The 23453-nt window shown below is 35.9% G+C and overlaps 1 protein-coding gene across 4 annotated transcripts in view; it reads left to right on the top strand.

The window, feature by feature from the left end:
• Ctnna3 (catenin (cadherin-associated protein), alpha 3) overlaps positions 1-23453 on the top strand; it is a 1502556-nt gene that overhangs the window by 405300 nt on the left and 1073803 nt on the right. The gene's annotated exons all lie outside the window — the stretch shown is intronic.

Here is a 23453-nt window from a genome sequence, read left to right as displayed (position 1 = left end):
CGATACCTCTCTGTAGGTGGTCTTCTCCCTCTGTTAATTGTTTTCTTTGCTGTGCAGAGATTTCTTAGTTTCATGTGATTCTACTTTTCCTCTGTCTCTGGGTATTTAATTTGAAGAGTTTTTATTAATGCATGTGAGTAGTATGGACTAATGGGTTTCACTCTGGAAGATCCTACATGCATATCACATGCAGAGCATTTCCACCCCTTTCATTCCCCTTCTCTAATAGTGGTTATTTTTGCTTCCATTGCTCTTGGTGCTGTGTCTAAGAAATCATGGCCAGCCTATTGTCATGAAACTTTTCTGCTGTATTTTCTTCCAGGAGTTTTATAGTTTTGTGTCTCATAGTTAAATCTTTAAAGCATTTTGAGTTATTTTTGCCTGTGTTGCAACATAAAGGTTCCAATTTTATTTCTTTTGCAGGGGGATCTATAGTTCTCTCAGAATTATTTGAAGTGACTTTTCTGCATTGTGTATTCTTGATCCTTTTGTTGAAGATAAGTTGATACAAGTGGATTTTTAAATTCTATTTAAAATTGACAAATAATTATATGTAGATTTATTTCTAAGCTATTTTGTACCACTGATCTGTATGTCTGTCTCTATTCTGCTCCCATACTGTCTTGATTAGTGTAGCTTTGTGATGTCGACAGTAGAAGTTTGATGCCTGCTGTTTTGTTCTACCCTCTCAAGATTGTCTTGCCCATTAGGATCCTTTATGGTTCTATCTGAATTTTAGAATTTTTTTCTATTTCTACAAAAATGCCTTTGGGATACTGATAGGAAATGCATTAAATCTGTACAAAATGATTTTGTACTATGGATATTGTAACACTATTAAGACTTCCACTGCATGAAATTGGAATGTCTCTTCATTTATTTTGCTTTTCTTCTTTTTGAAAAAACTGCTTTGTTTTGTTTTTTTGAGATATGATCTTTCTGTGAAGTTCAGACTGGCTGGCCTTGAACTCACTGTTTAGCCCAACCTGGCCTCTAACTTGTGGTGATCCTTCTACCTCAGCCTGCCAAGTTCTGGGATTATAGGTGTGCACCACCATGCTTGGGCTATTTATCTTTTAAGCTGGACATAGCCTCACACAAAAGAATGGAACTAGGTCATTACTTAAATGTATTCAGTAATTTTTAAATAAATTATAGAGGATAATTCTTTAATATCTAATTAAAGTTATTAAAATATTTTATTATTTTTGATGCTATTGTAAATGGAATTTTTCTTACTTCCTTTTCAGATAGGATAGTGTTTCAGTAATTTTGTGCCATCCAAAATTCACGTTGAAAATTAATTAGTAATATAGTAGTATTGAGAGGTGAGACCTGCAAGAGGTGAGGAAGGCATCAGGCTGGACTCCTCATGGATGTCACTGGGTGTCATTGTAATAGAGTTTCACAGAGGGAGCTCCTCTCTCTGTCCTCTGAGAGCACATTATGTTGCTCCTCCCCTCCGAAAGACTCATCTCTCAGCACACGCCCGAAGCTGTTCGTGCCCTCATTATACACTTTCCATTCTCTAGAAGGACAAAAGCAAATTTTAGCTCTATAAGTGATCCAGCCTCAAGTTTTCTGTTAGAGCAGTGCAAGAACAGTTTGTTACGGTATGAAGATGCGACTGGCTTTTATATTTTGGTTTATTTTTATCCTGTAATTTTACTGAATTTGTTGGTTCTAGTGTGTGTGATTGTGTGTGGTATCTTTATGGCTTTCTTCATATAAGGTCAAACCATTTACAAACAGATGCAATTTAAATTTTCCCTTTCTAATTTGAAGGCTTTTTATTTGTTTTACTGCCTACTTCCTCTGGCGAGGACTCCCAGTACTGTGCTGAATAGAAGTGGAGAAAGTGCCTGTCCTGGGATCACCGCTGATCTTAGAGGAAAAGCTTTTATGTGGTTACCACTCAGACTAATGTTGGCTATGGGCTTTTCATATCTGGCTCTTTTCATATTAAGGTAATTTCCTTCTACTGCTGGTTTATTGAGAATTTTTATCATGAAAGAATGCTTAATTTTGTCAAATTCTTTTTCAAAACATCTATTGAGATAATCATACTTTTTTTACAACCTTTGTTCTATCAATGAAGTGTATTTTCATTGATTATTTTTATGTTATATCATTCTTGTATCTAGGGATATATTCCATTTTGGCCATGGTATGTGATAATTTACTACAGTCTTGAATTCAGTTTTTTATAGAGGATCCTTGATGTGCAGTGGTCTGACTTATTCCTTTCTGAGTTTACAGTGGTGAAAAAATTTGCATCCAGAAGAAGATGCACTTTAACTCACATTAACTCAGTGTTGATGATGAGTGCCACAAGTCTGCTTTTCACTTTCAGCATGGTGGCCAATAAATTATATAAGCACTTCAGTATTTCATTTTAAAATAGGCTTAAAATGAGAAAATAATGCATCCTAATGTATACAAAATGGATTAATTGGTAACTATACAAGCTGGTGTAGAAAAAGTACAGAGGTACATACACACGCATATACCTTCATTGCATGTACATAGACATGTATTTCATAAGGCATGAAGGAAATATTGGTTGTTTGAACAAGTAATATTCAATAAACTTACACTTATTTGAGGCATTAGGTAATTGATTTTACTATCATGTAATCATTATAAGAACGTCATAAATGGCTACTCTTAAAATTCTTGTTTTAGAGATAAAAGAATTTACAAGAACTTTGTAGCTGAACTAATAATTGACCAAAGACTGATTCTAGGGCCTCTACTTTTTTTCTTATCACTGAGAACTCAACCAAGGGCCTTTGCACTGAGCTGCTTTCAGACCACTCTTCCACCCTGTTCTCACTTTGCTGTTCTTTAATTTTGAACCAAGGTTGTGCTAAGTTACTGAATTGTCCAGGTTGGGCTCAAAGTTCTGATTCCCATGCCTCAGCTTCCATTTCCTGGGACTTCAGGCATGTACCACTATGCTGGGCTAAGCCTTTCTTCACCATTCTCCTTTAGTATCCAACTGATTCATTAATTAAACAAATATTTTTGAGCATCTTTCTTGCATCTGACACTATAAAAATATGGTGGAAATTATGATGAACTAATAAGATGCATTTTATGTTCCTCAGAAGCTATAGTCTAGTGATAAAACAGACCTGACATAATAGTCTTTTAAATAACTGTGAATAAATAATAAAATAATAAAATATTTATTTAATTAAATTATGAATAAATAAATAATTGAATAAATATTTAAAATAATTGACTAAATTAAAAATATGAATAAATAATTAAATAATTGTCAATCAAATAGAAGTTACAAAAAATGTACAGGGTGCTAAGAAAAAAGACAAGATGTGAATCTGAGGGGGAAGAGGCAGTGGAGGAGGCTTCTCTGTGCTAACGTCTAAAGGCAGAAGTACAAACTCCTTCTGGGAAAATATAACAGTTTACAAAGACACTCTGAAGGGAAGACAGTCTCAATGGTTGTGCAGACCTTTCTTGCTTCTTCTTTTTTTTTTCTAGACAGGGGCTTACTAAGTAGTTCAGGCTGGCCTTGAACTCGCTGTATAGTCCAGGCTGGCCTTGAACTTGCTGTATAATCCAGGCTGGCCTTGATCTTGCAGTGATCCTCTTGCCTCAGCCTCCTGAGTGCTGGAATGCACAGATCTTAAAAAAGCCCAGAGTGGTTTCAGTCCAGAGATTGAAGGGACACATAGTGTGAAATAAGAGTGGAGGCAGGCAGGATAGGGATCATGTTAGACCTTGCAGTCCATACCAGTATTTTGGCATGTGAGGTTGTATGTAGTCAGTGCAGGACTGGAGGAGGGCCAAGAGTAAAAGGCAGCCTATAGCAAAAGCCTTTTAGTTGGTTTATATAAGGGAAAATTAGGACTAAATAACTTCTAACCATGTCTATTCTATTTGAGCCAAGAAATTCATAAGTGTTTCATTCTAGAAATCTCCAAACATCCAGGAGTTTTTCCTTTGCTTACAGTATCTTGATTTAATCTTAGTAGTGCTAGTAACTCAAAGGAAAAGCTTTTATTGGATTTGTAATCCAATGAGAAATACAGCTCTCACAAACATGCCTGGCTTAATGACTCCTGCTGAGGTTGAATTGTGAGATGCTATCCATCTCCTCTCTGAAAAATGAATGTTAGTTTATTCATTGCCCTTAAGGAATTGGTGGTATTACCTTAGGTATGACTTAAAAAACACTGATAATATATTTTAAGATGGAATATAATAGACTGCATATTATTTACATATTTATTTTCAGCTAGGTAGTTGAAATTACATGAATAACATTATTCTTACCATAAATTTTTCAAATAGAATTTGTAAATTAGCCTAAATATGCGATTATTTAAGGTTTAAATAAATGTTGATATGTATGTATAAAATATTTAATCTACTTATATATTGCATATTTGTTTAAAAAAGCATCTCCATTATTAAGAATTCTGTTTAATTTTGGCTGCTATTTAACAAATAATGATATTTTATAACAAATTTCACCTTTCTCCTGGAAAGGTGATACACAAAATAAAGTGGTCAACAGATATGATCTATTTTCATGTTTTTTGAATACTTTTATATTCCACGTTCCTCCTTATATCTGACAAGCACTTCTAAAATCCATACTTCTTAAATAGTCTAAACAGTTCCTAGACAAGAACATTTTGAAAATGAGAAAATATGTCATACTGTAATTGCATAAAATGCAAAATATCTTTGGTAGCAATTCAATTAACAAAGAAATTGGTCTTGGTAGCAAAAGGCAAATGATATTTTATTCCATGCCCTCTTAAAGACAAGAAAAAAATAAAATATAGACATCCACTCTTAATTCATATAATTTTGGTGTTTTGAATTTGACAAAGTAAAGATTAGAAAAATCATTGCTGAAAGAGAACTTGGGTTTAAATTCTAACTGATAGTTACATTCTCTATGCCCTGGGGCATTTTTTGTAACCTTTATAAAATATGATTTTCTAATCTGAATAAAAGAATAATAAAAATACCTGGCTGGATTGTTTTCATGATGCTATAACAAAGTATGCAAAACTATGATTTTTAATACTATGTATACATTATGATCATCCAAGGAGCTTTTAAAAATTCTCAAACCAAGACACTACTTCTGACCAGTGAAATCAGAATCTCTAGCCTAACACTCATGAGTTAGAGCACTTGTAAAAGTATTCGTGGGTGATTTTAATGTGTATTTAGAATTGAGGACTGCTGATACAGAGGCATTAGCACAGTGCCTTGCTTGTGGCAGGCATGTCATGAGTGTTAGCTCCTTTCTCCCACTGTAGTATGGTAGTTCCCTCGGTTTGTATAAAACCTAGATTCCTACTGGAAGCACATGATATGAACCATTTGTGAGAGTCAGTGAAAGATAGAAAAGATGGAATAATATTTTTGCGAATAAAGTAAACAGAACTTATTTTGTAGATCACTATGAGTAGTACCTTTTTCCTTAGAGTTAAATGTTGAAATTTAATTTGGCTTATCATATTATATATCAACAGAGACTTAATTAAAACATGAGTAATTATAATAGTAGGAAGCACAGATGAAAATGGATGTTTTTCATTTATCACTGCCTAAGTTTTGTAGTAAATGCTCTAGAAATATCTGTCCTTCAAGTCCCCGAGTTGATGTGCATTGCATCTAATTGGTTTATGAAAATATCCACATGTGTGGTTGCTAATATGACACTAAAGTTATTTGTACTTTGCCCGACATGTTTATTTTTGTGAAGCTTCTGTTACGTGTTTCCCAGTGTAAGAGGCTTATAATTTTCAGGTCAAGTTTCACCCACCCTTCTCGTATTTCTAAAATATAATGAATCACCCGGCTTCACAGTTTCTTCCTCATCGGCCTGTACCTCAGTGTGTTTCACACGTGATCACACTGCCGGGCTGCGATTATCTGGCGTCCAGGGCCCTTAGGGAGGGCGGCTGAGGAGGAGCCGGGAGAGACCTGCAGGCAGGTCCTGCCCGCTGCAAGCAGCACCTCTGCTTTCCGAGTCGTGCGTTAAGGTTCTGTGTAAAATTTTATTTGACAAAAGCTTCCTCGGTTGAGTACAAAGTTTGGCAAACGCCGACTCCGAGTACAGACTTTTCTAATATGGAACTAAGCTAAAGAGTGATTGGGGGATTTGTTTTCCTGAGAAACTATCTTGTAGATAACAATATGTAGAACAACAACCATTGATAATTTCCTACCACTTTGTCTGTAGTTCGGGAGGGCCCCCTCTTACTATGTTATCCTTGTTTTACTCTTTAAAATAATAATAATAATAATAATAATAATAAAAGGAAAGAGTGATAGGGCGAAAAGAGATGTTGACTGGTGGGTTCACCCTTTCTCTCAGGAAGAAATCGCCCCTGTCGGGAACACATCCTGACAAATGCCTGGCCGGTGCAGTGGCGGGTGCGAGGCCGCAGGAGCTGGAGCAGCGCGGGGAGAGCTGCAGGCTCTGCGGTGGCGGGCAGCGGGCAGGGCAGCCGGGGAATGGGCGCAGAAGGCCGTGCGCAGGAACGTAGGCGCCAGCGCGGCTTGAAAAGCGAGTTTTCAATGAGAAATCTTACACGTGCGCTGTATGATGTAAATCCTCTTCCTCAGACTGCGGTGACGTTTCCTGAACACCACATACTATTTCGTACGAATAAGGGCAAAGGGCTGATTTCTCCATGAATTCGACTTTGCAGACGCTGTGATGCTCTTTAAACCGGGCTGCTTTGATAGAAGCAGGCGCTCAGGTGCCTGAGGATAGGAGTCTGTGGGGATTTCAGAGACCTTGGGAAGTCTATCACGCTCTATCCATGCCAAGGAAAGGGTAATCTGAACTTGTGCCGCATCGCGTTTTATCTGTCAATATCTGCCTGTCTCATATGATTATAGTTATCTTAGTTTGTGTAAACAAATTCTATGATGTCTGTACAAGGATGAATTTGCCTAATTTTGCATTTCCCAGAAGGACTTCACTGTTAACCTATTCAAGACTATTTATTTTCTAGCGTAAAATGAGAAGGACAACTCTAGCTGGGGAATTAAAGGGTGTTTAAACCAAGCTTGTTTTGTTACTGAGCACATAAATAAAACTGTTATTTTATGTACATGACCCTAGTTAAAGTAAATTGGTCTATTTTAGCCTTTTTCATCAGATATGTGGTATGATGTTTTGTTCACTTAGAATGCTTCCTCTTGCTTTCTGAAATAATAAAGGAATAAAATACACTGTTTAATCACCAAAATATCATGCTGTGATGAATAATTTTTAAAAATTTATTTCTAAATTGGCACATAAAATTATACATGTTTATCAGGTCCCAGGTGCTGTTTTGACACACGTATACACTGCAATGTTCACATCAGGGTGAGGAGTTGTGTCTCCCATACACTTATGATTTCTAAGGGGCAAAATCATTCCAAATTATTTCTTCTAGCTTTTGTTTGGAATACACAGTGCATTGTTCTTACCTATAATCATCTTCCAGTGCATTACCAGGACTGATTTATCTTACTGAACTATAATTTTGCAGCCACTGAACAACCTGACTCCCCGCCCCTTCTCTTCTTGGCTTCTGGTACTCACTACTCTGTGACTAACTTCCATGAGATCACTCTTTTTTAGATTCTACTTATTTGTGAGAGCGTGAGGTACTTGTCTCTGTAGCTGGCTCATTAACATAAGCCATAATATTCTCCAGCTTCATCTATGTTGCCACAAATGGCAGAATTTCTTCCTTTTATGGCCAAAGAGTATTCCATTTTGTATGTGTACAACGTGTTCTTTATTCATTCCTCAATTAGAGGACACATGGATGAATATATTTCTTAGCTGTTGTGAATTGTGCTGGAGTAGACACAAGAGTGCCCATGTCTCTTTGACATACTATTTTCATTCCCTTTGGATATGCATCCAGTGTTAGATTGCTCAGTTGTATGGTAGTTCTATTTTTACTTGTTTCAGGATCTCCATACTGTTTTCCATAATGTTTGTACTAATTATATTCTTACCAGAAGTGCACAAGGTTTTCCTTTTCTCCATCTGTCTTGTTTCCAGTGCTTGTTATCCCCAGTCTTTTTGATAACAGCTATTCCTACTGGGGTGAAGCAGTGTGTCACTGTGGTTTGGATTTACGTTTTCCTGATGGTTAGTGATGACTGGTGTTTTTCATACACCTGTTGGGCATTTGTATATCTTCTTTTGAGAAATACCTTTGGATTTATTGCTGATTTTTAAATTGCATTATTGACTTTTTGCTGTGGAGTTTTTTTGAATTCCTTATATATTCTGGGCATTAACCCTCTGTTAGATGTGTATTTTTTAATCCCTTTGTCCCATCGTGTAGGCTGTCTCTTCATTTTCTCTGCTGTGTGAGTGTTTTATTTTGATGTGATCTCATTTATCTATTTTTGCTTTGTTTCTTGTGTTCTTGCAGCCTTATCCAAAAAGTTCTTTTTATTCCAATGTCCTGAAGAATTTCATTTATGCTTTCTTTTAGTAGTTTCATTATTTTGAGTCTCTTAAGTCTTCAGTCCACTTTGAGCAGATTTATGCATCTAGTGAGAGTTGAGCATCTAGTTTCATCCTTCTGCATACAGATGTCCAGTTTTGCCAACTTCATTTATTGTCCTTTTTCTGTCATGGACTCTTAACCCTTTTATCAAAGATCGGCTGACCGCAGATGTGTGAATGTACTTCTAGGCTGTGGTGGAGAACTTAGTGGCTTTATTTTCTTTTTTTAACTTAGAGTAGTAAAAAAAAAAAGTAGCAACATACCAACACTACAGACATAAACAAAACAAATCAAGAACATTAAAAGTGACACAGGGTTTCAAAACAAAATGACAGGAATTAACATTGGTTGTTATACTACATATTGTTATCTTCAACTCTTACATCTGGCAACCTGAGCGACATAGTTGGCATTATTTTCTTATGGTTTCACATATTCACAGATGAAAACTAAAAAACTAAATGACACTAAGATTCTCTTTTCTGATCTCTATTCCCAGTTATTTGGGAGTATTAAAGAAAGACTTTTATTCTTCCTTTACCTGAAGAGTAGAAATACTGTACTATAAAAGAAAGCTTCATCTGAAACATTTTTGAGAAGATAAAAAAACAGCATTATAACTTTTAGAAGGAATTGGAGAAAAAAGTATTTGATCAGTGACTAGAAGTTGACCATTTGTGCACTATTAATAAAATCTATTAGTTACTGATGAAAACATTTTTGATAATACATATAGAACTGGAACTTGGGGTGGGGAGATGCTTCTTGTACTATATTTTTGAAAAAAAAAAATTCTACCTATGCAGATTGAAAGTGAGGCATTCCAAAAGCTTTATTCTTTTCTACATACTAAATTTCAAAACGAAGTTGATAAGTTTATTAAGCATGAGGTGTTACTGGCCACTTCACCTCTGTGACACAGCACCTGCAGTTAACAGACTCTGTCCATAGTCTTAGTACCCTACTTATCACTAGTTCTGAGTTAGTAAATGCTCACAAATATTATATTATACAGCCTCATTGAAAAGCAAATGTTCTTCTAAGTGTTGGGGACATGTAATAATCTCAACTTGGATATTATTGTGCATCTTCTAGACTCTATTTTCTGTTTTAGAGTCTCAAATTTGGAAGGATATGATAATCGGACTCATTCTCGTTTGGGGAAACTCCAAGATAGTTACTAGCATGGTCTCTGCAGAATGAGGTTTAGCCATATTAATGTAGAGATAAATTTTATCTTCTACAAATAAATACATGCTGATTAATTTATATTTATTCACTTTGACATATAGTTAATATCAATGCACTGAAGTTAATTTACCTTAGACAAATTAAATGTACATCCAAGAAATTTATATTTGAAGTTTGCTAGTCAAAACTTCATAAAACTTCTAAATATACATCTGAACATTCAACAGATTAGTTTATTGAAAAGAGAGATTGCTTACTACCCACAGATTATTAAAACTAATTTTTGACTTGAGATTAAGAAACATTATAGAGTGGAGATATATTGTTCACATGCATAAGAGACCTTATGTAAATTGATCTTTTATAGCCTTTCTGTATTCAATGTTTTTTGATAAGATCTTTTAGATTATTTGATTTAGAAAAGCCATTTTGAATAAAAGTGCACTGAATTCTGATGTGTAAAATTGGTAATGTTATTTATTAAAATTATAATTCTTAAAAACAGAGTGAATATTATCAAAATGTCAGAGTACATTGATAGGATATAACAGAAAAAAAGAATATAAGGAAGGGAGTTTGACGAGGGGAAGAATCCACAATTTTTCAACATACTATGGGCCATGGACTGTGCTATACATTTTTCATACTTAGATTCATTTGTTCTTTACAGAAAAGTCTCTAAATTTAGCCCTTACTCACTGATGTTGGATAAGCCAATACCATCTTCCTATGCAAATCAGTTAATATGAGATTGTTCCTTCATTTAGAAGTTTGATAATATCATCTTTGTTTTGACTTTTTGCTCAAATTTTTCCCTTACTTTAATTGAGGAAGATAAGCATTTGTGTTTTTCAAGCCATAATTTTTCCTAGCACCTCATGATATACCTGTGACATTTCACCAAGATGTATTTATGTGGAAAATAAGCATCTTGATTGCATAAGAGTAAACTGGGATATTGCAGATTTTGCGCTGGGCATTTACTTTGAAAATCAGGTTTTATAAAAAATCTCTGATTTTCTTGCCTTTCATGTTACCTGGGTGGTGTTAACAATGGCCACAGTGGAGGTCTCAATTAAGATTTTGAATTTAGCCATAAGGTAATTTATAACTTAAAGAATATATTTAAGCTTTAGTCTTCATTATTTATTATGCTAAAGATTTTAAAAGCCAAAGTGTGAGATGTGGGGAATTATAGCTTAAAAGTACAAACTTTACCACAAACCCAGCTCTTATAGGTATAATAGAAGTCTCATGGTGGATTTGCTTCACTTCTTGGCAGTAATGCTCACTGCAAAATTTTTATTACAATTTACTCACAAGCTATTATATTTCTGGACCACTTTAATCTTCACCCAGAAGATTTGGTCCTGAGTCACATTAGCTGTCGTATGGAAGAGGACTGCAGTGCATTGTGAGAGGAAATCTTGACAAACACAGTATGTTTGGCAGTATGTGTGTCTTATCTGAATATTTTTGTTTCTTCATCCTTACTGGATGTTAGATATCTATATATCTATATCTATATCTATATCTATAATCTTCTATATCTATCTATCTATCATCTATCTATCTATCTATCTATCTATCTATCTATTTATCTTTTGTGGAATTATGTTGATAGCAAGCTTGCATTTCCAACAAGCTGGTAATGAAATTGGGGAATCTACCTCATTTTATCAGAATAAAATGGTATAAACCCATACCTTCACTCTCCAACTTACATGAGGTTCTCAGTAAGCATTTTACCTCCTTACACATGACACTGGAAGCAGAAAGTGTATCTGAGGATTTATTTTCTTAAATTAGGAAATAGTAAAGGAATAGTAAAATAAACTCAGGGATGGAAATTTTAGAATTATCTGAAAGAAACAGAAATGAAGTACTGCATAAGTCAAGAAAGGAAGTGGACTCCTCCTGTTTTGGGACTAATACTCTATTTGACAATGGACAATTTTATATTCCATTAAAGATTGCAATTGTAAAGACTTTTTGTGTTTTAATAATTTTGAACTAGAGTAATTTTTGAATGAGGTTGTTGGCACTACAGCGAAAGGGAAGTATTTAGATCCTTTATGACTAAGACAACAGTTTTGAATGTTGTGTATGTAGCAGTCACTACCCTTAGTGAAGGGAATTCAAAGATATTTAAATAAGACATCTGTAGAAATTTATAAAAGAGCAAGACTACCAACAGGCAACATTATATCCTATAAATCATCCTATGTGTAATGTGATATATTTCCTTTAGATTGAGTAGAACATTGTGAAAAAGTAGATGAGGAAGTGACAAATCTTGCTTAAGAATTTTGGAGAAACTTTCACAATGGAATGCTTGTTTTAATAATATATGCACATTTGTATACTAACTGGCGAGAAATTTAGGGACAACATTATTTAAAAATGAAATACTACAGCCAGGCACAGTGGCTTCTAAAATTCCAGCATTCAGGAGGCTGAGGCAGGTTCCAGGAAGATGTCAAGGTGGTGCACAGCAAAGAAACAACCTTGCTGAGATTTGGTGTCCAGACACTGGAGTATAGCAAAGTGAGGATGAGAATAAGGAAGGAAGTGGGTCCCTGGGACCCAGCAAGGATCTGAAGTAAGAATTGAAGCCCACAGTGAGAGAGAATAGAGACTTCAACAAAGAAGAAAGAGGTGGCAAAGGGCATTTCTTCCTGAGCCCGGGCTCACTGTGTGGGAGGGGTGGTTCAACCTGCAGACACACAGGGACCACTGGCAACCCCAGAAACCTCCATGGAGAAACACTGGTGGAACAAACAGTGGAAGCAGCAGAATACAGTGGCTGGTGAGTTATTCATGTTCAGATGTCCTCCAGAAGAGGGTGATTGTCCCATAACTATCTTGGAGAGGGGTCAACTGAGTTTGGAACTCAGGACCACTGTGGGCTGGCTCCATCTACCAGCTGCCAGTGTCAGAGAGGTGAAATTTAATTCAAGTTGCTGGAGGTCCAAGAGCGAGAGTTCAAGCTATCAGGGAGCTGAGTTCAAGACAGGAGGAGGCACATGGAGTGCTGTAGGCTGAACAAATCAGATTCCAGCCTTACAACTGGAAACTGGCCTGAACTTCAGTGGAACTAAAGGTGCAGGCTTGCTGGGATTATCCACTACCTTTCTGTAAAGCTACACCTGGGTTGCTGGGATTAATCAACACTGGGCTCTGGGCTCTGTCTGCCCACTCTGTCTACCCATGATAGCAAAGACATGCCCTGAAGGGGGCATTTTCTTCTTCTTTTTTGTTTTGTTTTGTTTTCTTTTTTTCCTTGGTTGTTTGCCTTTGTTTTTATATGGGTGTGAGCATTGTTTCTAGCTTGTTGTTTTTCTACTCTGTTCTTGTTTGTATTTATTCCTTGTCTCTTTCCCTCTCATCTTCTTTACCAGTTTCCCAAAAGTCACATAATCTCTTGTCCTGCAGCCTTGCTTCTAATCTTCTTCTCTTTTATTTTTCTATATCTTTCACCCAACCCTTTTAAAATTTTCTCCCCTATGGGAAAATCATCATATAGAGGGCATATTTACTATATGTAATTTTCCAATTCTTTTTATGTGGTTTTTTTTTTTTTTTGGTTTCTCTCTGGTACCAGGAACTGAACTCACGACCTTGTGCTTGCCAGGCAAGCACCTTTGCCGCTGAGCTAAATCCCCAGCCCCTCCAATTCTTTTTAGATGTTGTTATAGAACCACAAATCTAGTTCATATGGTTAAAGGTGGTAAATTAATAGTTACCACAGTTTGTCATTTTCTAGGCTGTGTTTGATGCTATTGTTATTGCTGATTATACTACTTTAGCCAAGGTGACATAGTTATTTCAATCTGTTCTTCCTGATCTGCCAAGACTGAGATTGCCTAAGGGTCATACAAAATACTATAGGTCAATACCATGATCACAAAGTACTATAGGTCAGTGCAAAGAACCAGGGGATGGGCCAAATAGGCAGCAACTTCTCATCCCTAGTAAATTGAAGAGGTGGGATCTTGCAACAGACTCAAAAGCTAAAAGACAGCTACACCTGGAGGATATATCTGACAGATGGTCATTTCCTAAGGTTTATAAATATTAGCAATAAAGCTATTTGCCATAAGCAATTTAAGCAGCAAACCAGGAGTTAAACTAAAAAAAAAAATCAGAAAATGAGAAGACACTTAAGCAAGATACTCCAGACTTCCAGCTCACCAAAGGAAAACCACAACTCAATGGGGCAATGAGGTAGAACAATTCAAAAGCTACCCGTCTGGACTCTCTGAAGTGGTAACAGCAAAGGTAATGAAGCAGATGAATGACGCTCTAGAAAAATATCAAGTCAAAAATAATTTTTCAGGTAACTACTGAGATTGTGACCATAATGAAAACTTGGTTAATAACTGAGCAGATAAAGATAAAAAAAGAGAAATGTTTGGGAAAATGATGGAAACCATGAACACTCCCCATATGAAAGAAATGGAATCCATGAAGCAGAGTCAAACAGATATCTAGGAGATTAAAACTTCCATGTGAAGGATACACAGCAGAATGAGTCAATGTGTGAGGACAGAATACCGGATGTAGAAAATGGGATCATTGTTAGTGATCATGGGAAGAAAGATTTCTTAAAAATAGCAGAGAACTATGAAAAATCAGTACAACAACTGCCAGATGATGCAAAGAAGAATAACATAAGACTGATTGGAGTCAGTGAAAAAGCAGCAGACAATGTGAAGGAAATACGTGACCTGTTCACAGATGTCATGGTAGAAAACTCCCCAATGGGGAAAAAGAATTTGACATACAGATAAGTAAATCATATATAACTCAATTTAACCATGATAAAAAGAATCTACACCAAGACATATAATAGTCAAGATTCCAGAAATTCAGCTCAAGTACAGAATACTAAAAGTTGTTAGAGAAAAGAAACAAATCACCTATAAAGGAAAGTTCATCATAATCACAGCAGACTTCTCAATACAGCCTTCAAGACAAGGAGAGTTTGGAGTGAAGTATTTCAAACCTAAAAGAAAATCTCCAACCCTGATTGATGTACCCTGCAAAACTATCTTTCCAAATTGAAGGTGAAATAAGGTACTTCCGAGATAAAAAGACTGAGGCAAGAAGATTGCTGTGAGTTCAAGGCCTGAATTACAGGGAAGACCCTGTCTCACAAGAAAAATAAAATGAAGTATTAGCCCAGCACAGTGCTATATGCATGCAATCCCAGAACTCAGAGGCTAAGGCAGGAGGATCACAAATTTGTGCCCAGCTTGGAAGCTTAGCAACTTAGTGAAACTCTGTCTGAAAATAAAAGTGAATAAATGGCTGGAGATGAAGCTAGATTCAATCCTTGGTACAAAAACAAACAAAACATATGGTGACATTTAGACAGGAAACAATCAACGGAGTAGATATTTGTGTACATCTTGTAGGGCTCTTCCCATCCCTGGGGCTTTCTTCAGATGTTGGTCCTAGTAATTCCCTGGTGATATTGACCATCTGGCCCCCTCATTCCACTACTTGCGCTTATTCAGAGGTTGTTGAAGAAACAATAATAATCATTTTTTATGCTTACTTAATTGGTATTATGTTGCTGCCTACTTAATTGATATTATGTTGCAAAGAATTTCATTTAATATCTAAAAGGTCACTAGATGTAGTGGTGTGCACCTGTATTCCCAGCATTTGGAAAGGTCAGGCAGTAAGACTGATGAAAATTTGCAGCCAGCATGGACTAAATAGTGAGTTTGAGGCCAGCTTGAACTGCACAGTCAGACCCTGTCTCAAAACCAAAAAACCAACCAACCAACCAAACTAAATGGTGACCCCACACAGATTCACTACTAACAAACTTCAGGAGGAGTTGGCATTATGATTGTTTTTGTGCTTCTGAGTTCAGCATTGAATTAAACTTGAAATTCCCGAGGGGCCAGAGAAAAAGAGAGCCTGAATACATGAAGGAGAGAACAAAACAAAAGAAGAAAAACAAACTAACAGAGGGTGAAATGTACTGTCTCCATTTGAAAGTACAGATATACTGAAGATGAGGACACCATAAAGGACACAAATATATTTTCTCATTTATCTCTATTTAGTCTGAAAGCTGTTCATCTCCTGCTGTTAGATCTAGCAGGCTGTTTGGAGAGCTACTGCTGTGTTTTGACCTTGGGAGTAAGGATACATTGTGTACTGCAGTGCAATATTTATTTTATTAGGTTGACAAGCATTGGTAGAGTGTTTACGCAGACTCTGTTGCTCTTTTGAGCACTTTAAGCATCGTTTACCCCTCTCAACCCTTCTAGGAGGTTGGTGTTATTATTATTCCAGATTTTCAGATGAGAAAACTGAGGCCCAGAAAGGTTAATTAATTCATATAGGGGTTGCCCATTGTTCTATCCCAAAACCTAAGATCTCAAACTCCAGGTCATATTGCCTCTCAGTGCTACATTCTTTCAAATATGCTTGAGTTGTGTTGTTTTAAAGATTTGTAAATTGTAATTCAAATGGCCAGAATTTTTATTTTTTTAGAGTTAGCAGACAGAGAGGGATTTAAGTGTAGTAAGAGATGAATAATGCTGCATATAGATTGTGGCACATGAGGCTTCCAGACATTGCTTGATATTAAGTGTTTTCTTTAAAACTTTGTGAACTAGCCTAGATTCCCTAAGCTGACAAAAGTCCAAGAGTGCCTCCTTCTCTATCTCTCTCTGATCGAACTCAGGGGTGATCTCCCACTTGGCTCCATGCTCAGCCCTTTCTTATCTTTTTATTTTGAGCTAAAGTCTTACTGAATTGCCCAGGCTGGCCTCAAACTTGTTACCTTTCTGCCTCAGTCTTTCAAGTGGCTGGGATTACATGCTTGGGAAATATCCCTCTTTAAAATCCCACCAATGTTTTTTTTTTTTTTTTCTTTCTACACAATGAACATTATTTGCCCCCAAATTTGAAAGTCCTAAATGGCAACCAGCTAGCCCCTTTAAACAATTTTACCTCAGAGATGGGTATATATGAGTGCCATAATATGTGTGGCCATGATATGCATGCATTTTTGTACAAATTCTCATCCGTTTCTTGAAGCAAAGAGAATATGAGGGTACTTATTTTTGAATTTCCTTGCTACTCTCCTATAGGGGATATGTCTAAAATATTCTCTAGTAGTTTAGAAAATAAGCCCTTGGGCCATTTCTATGTACCTATAGGTTATCACACTATGGAGAAACCTTTAAAAACTGCAGTTCATAGAGCTATACATTTACTTCAGTGCATACTTTTCATGATTTGTATGTGCATATCTATGTGTGTGTGTGTGTGTGTGTGTGTGTATACAAATGTGTGCCAGTCCCAATTCATGGCTCCAACAAGATGATTCAGTATAATCTGTAGTAGCTCACATTTCAGAACACCTGGCAATAATGGATATGTATTAGGCAAAGGAACACATTCCCCCACTTCAGGAAATGTTCTCTGAGGTGGAATTTTTTCACAACCTTACAGGCAGCATAAATCTTCAAAATGGTAATAACCGAGAACTTCAAATAAATATTAGAGATATTTGCTGACTAAACATCTAGCTTTTATCATGTGTTATGACTTTTTTCCTATAGTTTAGGATAATAGCGAGAAAGTATTTCAAATCTATGCAACAGAGACAATATAAAAATAACCCCAATAATAGTTGTGTTATTACTAAAGCTTTCTACCTCTCTGGAACTCTTTTGAGTGAACTGATTCATGAATTGGACATGGGACAATGTGCAATGATAGAAAAGGAAGGTTCTATACCTTCCCTTTGCCCTGCTAGGTGAAATCACAAGTGTATAGAAAAGGAGCACAGGGAAAAGCCCAACCTTTCTTGTCTGGAGATTTGGGGGAAGAAAGGCAATGGAACAGAAGGTCAGGACTCAGTGTTTTCTGCCTTCCTTTCTTCGAAGGCTAAATACCAAATAGTTCAGTGACCTCTGAAATATCCAGATACGAATGGAAAAGCCAAGTCTATTGTGCTCTTGGGGATAACCAAGGGAGGTTATAGCAGAAGAAAAATCTGTGTTTGCTGCAACTTTATTTTTTCATTTTATAGTACTGAGGGTTGAACCCAGTGCACTGAGCTATGTCTCCTAGCCCCTTTCTAATTTTTTATTTTGACACAAGGTCTTGCTAAATTGTTCAGTTGCTCAGGCTAGACTTGAACTTGCAATACACCTGCCTCAGCCACTCAGGGCTGAATTTCAGCTGTGTACCACCATACCCAGCCATCTGCTTTACTCTCAGTATTAAGTGGTACTGACCTCCTAATATGCAAACATTTGCCCCACGGCATGGGGAGGAGCAGAAGCGGAGTGTATTCCTGCAAGCACATTGAAAGAAAGTGGTCTGACATGAAATCCAGAGGTTATCTGACTGTGATGGGTAAATATCATTTGTATCCTTGGATTTTCTTTCAGAAATACATTGTTATCTTGCTTTCAGACACATGAAACAATTTTATTTTTTAATTTCCTCAGCTAGGTTTTCCCAGTAATAATTTTCTCTGGAGGCAAAATCTGGCATTTTTCCAAAGTATTGTTATCTATAAGCATCACGACTTATTCTGCCACAGTGGCACTTAGCTGACTATTGCAGTGGACTGAAGAAATTAATCCAATGCATCTTTGAAATATTCAAGTTATAAATAAGAGATAAATTACTACAAGGTGAACGTTAATTTTTACAGTATCATTTTACATTAGAAATCTCAAATTTTCATTCCTATTGAAGAGGAGTGGTCAGAGCCTGGGAAGGTCGAAGTGGTTATCATGGTTGGCCATCACAGTTACAGTCAAGGGGTCTACAGGAGGAGAAGTGATGGAGATGTCTTAGCATGCTGGCAGGGAGTTCACAAGAGGACACATGGCAAGGAGCCTTTGTTGGTTAGTGGGATTTACTATAAGGATGCCAGTTCGTGGAAATTCATTTTAAAAAAAATAATTTCTCTGTCACAGGAACTGGGGCACCACACATTAGGAAATAAAAACATGGGATTAGAGAGCCAGGTACGACACTGAAACACAAGTCCCTTACTTAGAAATACGGTAAGAGCGTAGGGAAGAACAAGATAAAAATGTGAGAAATTCTGTCATTTTGACTTGCCACTATTTCCCCAAATTGGTAAAATGTTTATTTCAGGTTTGGGTGAGAGGTATACTAGAAATATAATGTCACAGTTCTTCAAGCAAAAGGAATTTAGGAGCTGGAAGTCAAGAAGTATATTTCATTGCCAAATATCCCTCTGTCATCCATTTTACAGCATTGTTCAATGAACATTAAGTTATTTTTCCCTTAGTTCAGCAAACATTTTTCATTGATTTATATAAAGAGTAATTTATAAAACCTAAACTTTTATTTTGCAAAATGTGAAATATCTAGCAGAATAAGATATACATAGTTTTAAGCCAGCAATTTCATTGTAACAGGAAAAAAATGGAAATGTATAGATACACATATACTTTTCACATAAGTGTATCCTGGTACCTGTATGCAACTATTTCATTTTTTTTTAGTTCCTGGAAGGAAACCCAGGAAAATGGCAGCTTATCAAAGGAGAGAACCTTGGGGAGAGGAGATACCTTTCATGTTAGTAACCTTATCCAAGTTCTACTTTCTACAAGAAAAGTCAACAGCCAGTTATCTGAGCATAGTGATTCTGAACACAGGTTTTTTTCTTCTAATTTTTCTCTCTTCTCTACATCCCCTGATATGTATATTTACTAAACCCTAACAAATATTATTTTTCTTGGGGTACAGAAATCTTTATTTTCATAAAGAATACTATGTATATGATTAATTTTCCATTTGTACAAAATGAATTTGTTTTCATAAATAAATAAAGCCCATGGAAAAATTGTACCAAGCAATTGCTTTAAGTCACACACTGACTTACCAGCCTCTTATCACTTTGGTGTATTTTATACGTGAAAAGACACAATTATGCTGTTGTTTATTAAACTGTCAACTGGCTTGGGGCCTGGGTTTTATATGCCTTTAAAAATCTGTAAGTAAGAAAAAGACTAGATATATTTTAAAACTTATAAAATACTTTCTAGTTAATTTTGTGTCTCATATAAATTTTATCTCTATTTGTAGTCATGACCTTATATATCTCATAAAAATAGAGAAGAGAATGAGGACTAAAGCAGCTGCATTCATATTTTTGGCGAATTTTAACATAGGAAGAAAATAGCTGCTTTTGCCCTGAGTCTCAGACGCCAAGTTGATATCAGTAATTTAGAGCCATTATCAGACAAAAATGTCCCTCACCACGACTGGTCTGCTCAGCCCAGCATGTCTTCTCAGCTCTACATTCTGAGAGGCTGGACTCTATTCCAAGGGGGTAATTTTGGCTCGGTCATAGGCACATAATGCTGGTATTACCGTACATGACCACTTTCCTGGGGATAATAGCACAGCTGGGCGGCCAATTGGGCTTAGAAGAATGACGTCAGGTTGATTTTGCTGCCAGCAATACTGGGAGGCCAAAACTTGCGTTGGCTGGAGAGATATAGAACAGTAATAGATATTTTGCTGTTATACAGTGCTGGCTTGTAAAAAAAATCTTAGTGCTTTTGCAAGCATTAGTTAAGCCAAGCAACATTTCTCTTCATCTAAGAAGTGTTACTACATGGTCTGCATTTTAGAGGTTTTTCTTTTTTACATTTATATGCAGAGTTGGACAGTTAGGCAGAATATGTTTAATTGACAGAGCTACAGAAACAGATAATTTGAATGCTTTTCCTTGATCCAGTGATCAGATGTCCCCTTCTGGTTGGGCAGGGAGCACCCTCTACATTGAGGTGACCTTCTGTCTTATGATTCTCGAGAGCAGATTCTTCTGTTCATTCTCCCAGCTCTCGATTCAACTCTCGAGAATGGGGATGTTTTAATTCTGCTTCTGTGTACATTTCTGTATGTCTTTCATGGCTTATGATCAATGCATCAAATGTTAAATAGGCCTGAAGACAAGGTATAATACAGAGATGCTTACTAGGAAATAGAAGGCACAGTTAATATGTGCTGATGCAGCGGCCTTGGGAAGTCTTCCTTGCCAAGAAAAGGAATAAAGCAGAAGTGGAAGTCTTCCTTCACATAGCAGCACATGGAACCAGCTGGCACACGAACTACTGTTAGGAGGCTTGCATTTGCAGTTCCAAAGAGTTTTTTTTTCAAATAGTATTTTTACCAACATTACAGTCTTTGTCATTGGGCAACACTGAAGTCCGAAACTAAATGTGTTTCTTTCATACTTTGTAGCTTGGCTTTCTTTTAAAGTGTACTTATTTATTTATTTATTTATTTTTACTTCATAGGATATCTCCTTTATATGTAACTAGTAGACTTCAGTTATGAATCTTTTTTCTTTTTAATGATATTTATTTTAACTTTTGGTCATCATATATCTATGTCTATACTTTACCTATCTATCTATCTATCTATCTACCTACCTACCTATATCCAAATCTGTAATATATGTAAATAATTTATAAACTGGTTGCATGCAATTATCAACATAAATTGAATGATTTATCTGTTATAGCTATACTATTGAGGCAAGCCATTCTGATACTTTAAAACAAAATTACCATGAATATTGATGACTTGTTTAAACTTTCATATGGTTTAAACTTTTGAAATGTATTATTAACCATAACACTCAGAAATTTATGTAATTGATATTTCATAGTCAGAACCATCTAATAGAGAAGCAATAAACTTACTGATTTTAAGATAATTTATTTTAATTCCTATTTACAATAACAGAGCAAATGTAAATATATGTTATCTAATAGGCCAAGAATAAGGGATATTTGCAGAGGTATGAAATAAACATCTTATTAATTTTATTATATTCTTTAGTAAAAGATTTTCCTAATATATCCTGTCTTGGTTACTTTTCTTTCATTGCTGGGACAAAATGCTTGATGCCCAAAATTAAGGAAGGAAAGGTTTATTTTGCTTACAGTCTGTGGAGATTTCAGTCCATACTTGGCAGGTTACAAGGCAGAGTGGCACATGGCAGAGGGCTACAGCTCATGGCGGCAGAACACAGCCAAAGCAACAAGCACTAAAAAGGGAGGAATGGCCCAAGCAGCCTCTTCCTCTCCCTTACATATGCAAACTATCCACCCCAGGGCGGGTGTAGCTCTCACACCCATAATCAATCAAACTCTAAAAGCCTGCCCCATGGCTGCATGAGGCTTTGTGGGGACACCCAGACACAAACCATAACATATCCTTACTTTAAAACTATTATTCAAAAAATTAAAGAAAGTACTCTATAAGTAGATCAAAGTCTTGAGAATGTAATGTAGGCTTAGAAATCTCAAACTGTTCATTAGGAAAAATCAATAATTTTCTCAGAGATTTCTCTTTGAATTAATGGAATCTTTCTATTGGGACAAAAATTTAGGCATTGATTTTTTTCTGATCTTTAAAATTCTGTACCACAATGGGATTCTATTTTAGAAACATAGTAATTATAACATTATCTTCCTTGTTATTTCCACAACCTCTAAAATATTGATTTACACTGACTTTCAACTTTATTCAGTTTTAAAATTGAATTCTAAACATCGAGAATCATAATAACAACTTTAAAAAAATAAACATATATCCTTTATTTTCATATTCTAGCTGTTTGAATTGTGCCCCCAAAATCTGTAAGAGTATAATCTTGCTATTTCACACTTACACTAAGCAGATATGCCAGCTAAATATATCAAAACCTCCTAAAATCAGTGATCAACTCTGGCCCCTAAAAGAACCCTGTTGAAAGTGCCATGTCTGTTCTCCTTATTTCTACAGACAGAAAATTTAGGAAATTTAATTTCTGTGAAGTTTATATGCTGTTCCACAATAGGAAATATGTAATACTAATGACATAGACCAACAACACAAAATAAAACAAGTAAGTCAACTAAATCTTGCTTTCTGGATTTCGCTCATCACTGCTGGTCCAATCTACTTGGGATTAGATGCTCATTCTTGGGCAAATAATCTGAGAAGAGGACATCTCCCATTGGAAACCTGTGCCTGGAAAGAACATTTATCAGAAGAATTCTGAAAAACAGCATCTATTTGAACTTGCCATCCTTTTTGGAGGATGTGTGTCTCTCTAAAGAAGGGAAAAGAAACAAATGTTAAAGTTGATTGAGGAATATCTGATATATCAGCTATTTTAAGTTAGGTGTTCAAAGTTTCAATTCCATTTCAGATCAGGATCTATGATTTGCTTAGCTGCTTACAAATTATGATCTTCCAAAGACCGTGGCTTATGGATGTGAAATTATATTTCTATTAAATCCTGTTTTATTCTAATATCCACTAATGTTCTTTGATTTCTGCCTCCTAGGATTCACTACAGACTCGTTGTTTGTGAGATGTGGGTGTTGTGCTTCCTACTTCTGAATCTTCACTAACTCTGAGACTCCTTATGAGTTTTAACTGTTTTACTTCCATTCCTTATTTCACAGACTTAAAATTCACTCATACCCACACATATATAAATTTAGTGTTTTTTCTTAGTGGTGGGTTGAAAGGGGAAAAATAAACAATTATGAATTTTGAAATATTTTCCTCTTATAATATGTTGTATCTATCTTATAAGTGAAAACCTTGCCTGGAGAATCACATATTCAGAGAAATGATATATTTATATGGACAAGTTATAATCTCAGGATCCTTTATTCTGGAGTTGTATGTTAATATCTAATTATATAAATA

Source organism: Chinchilla lanigera, unplaced genomic scaffold (genome assembly GCF_000276665.1).
Source record: "Chinchilla lanigera isolate Chin_1 unplaced genomic scaffold, ChiLan1.0 scaffold00024, whole genome shotgun sequence".
NCBI classification, from domain to species: Eukaryota; Metazoa; Chordata; class Mammalia; order Rodentia; family Chinchillidae; genus Chinchilla; species Chinchilla lanigera.
This window is presented reverse-complemented; position numbering and strand designations above follow the sequence as displayed.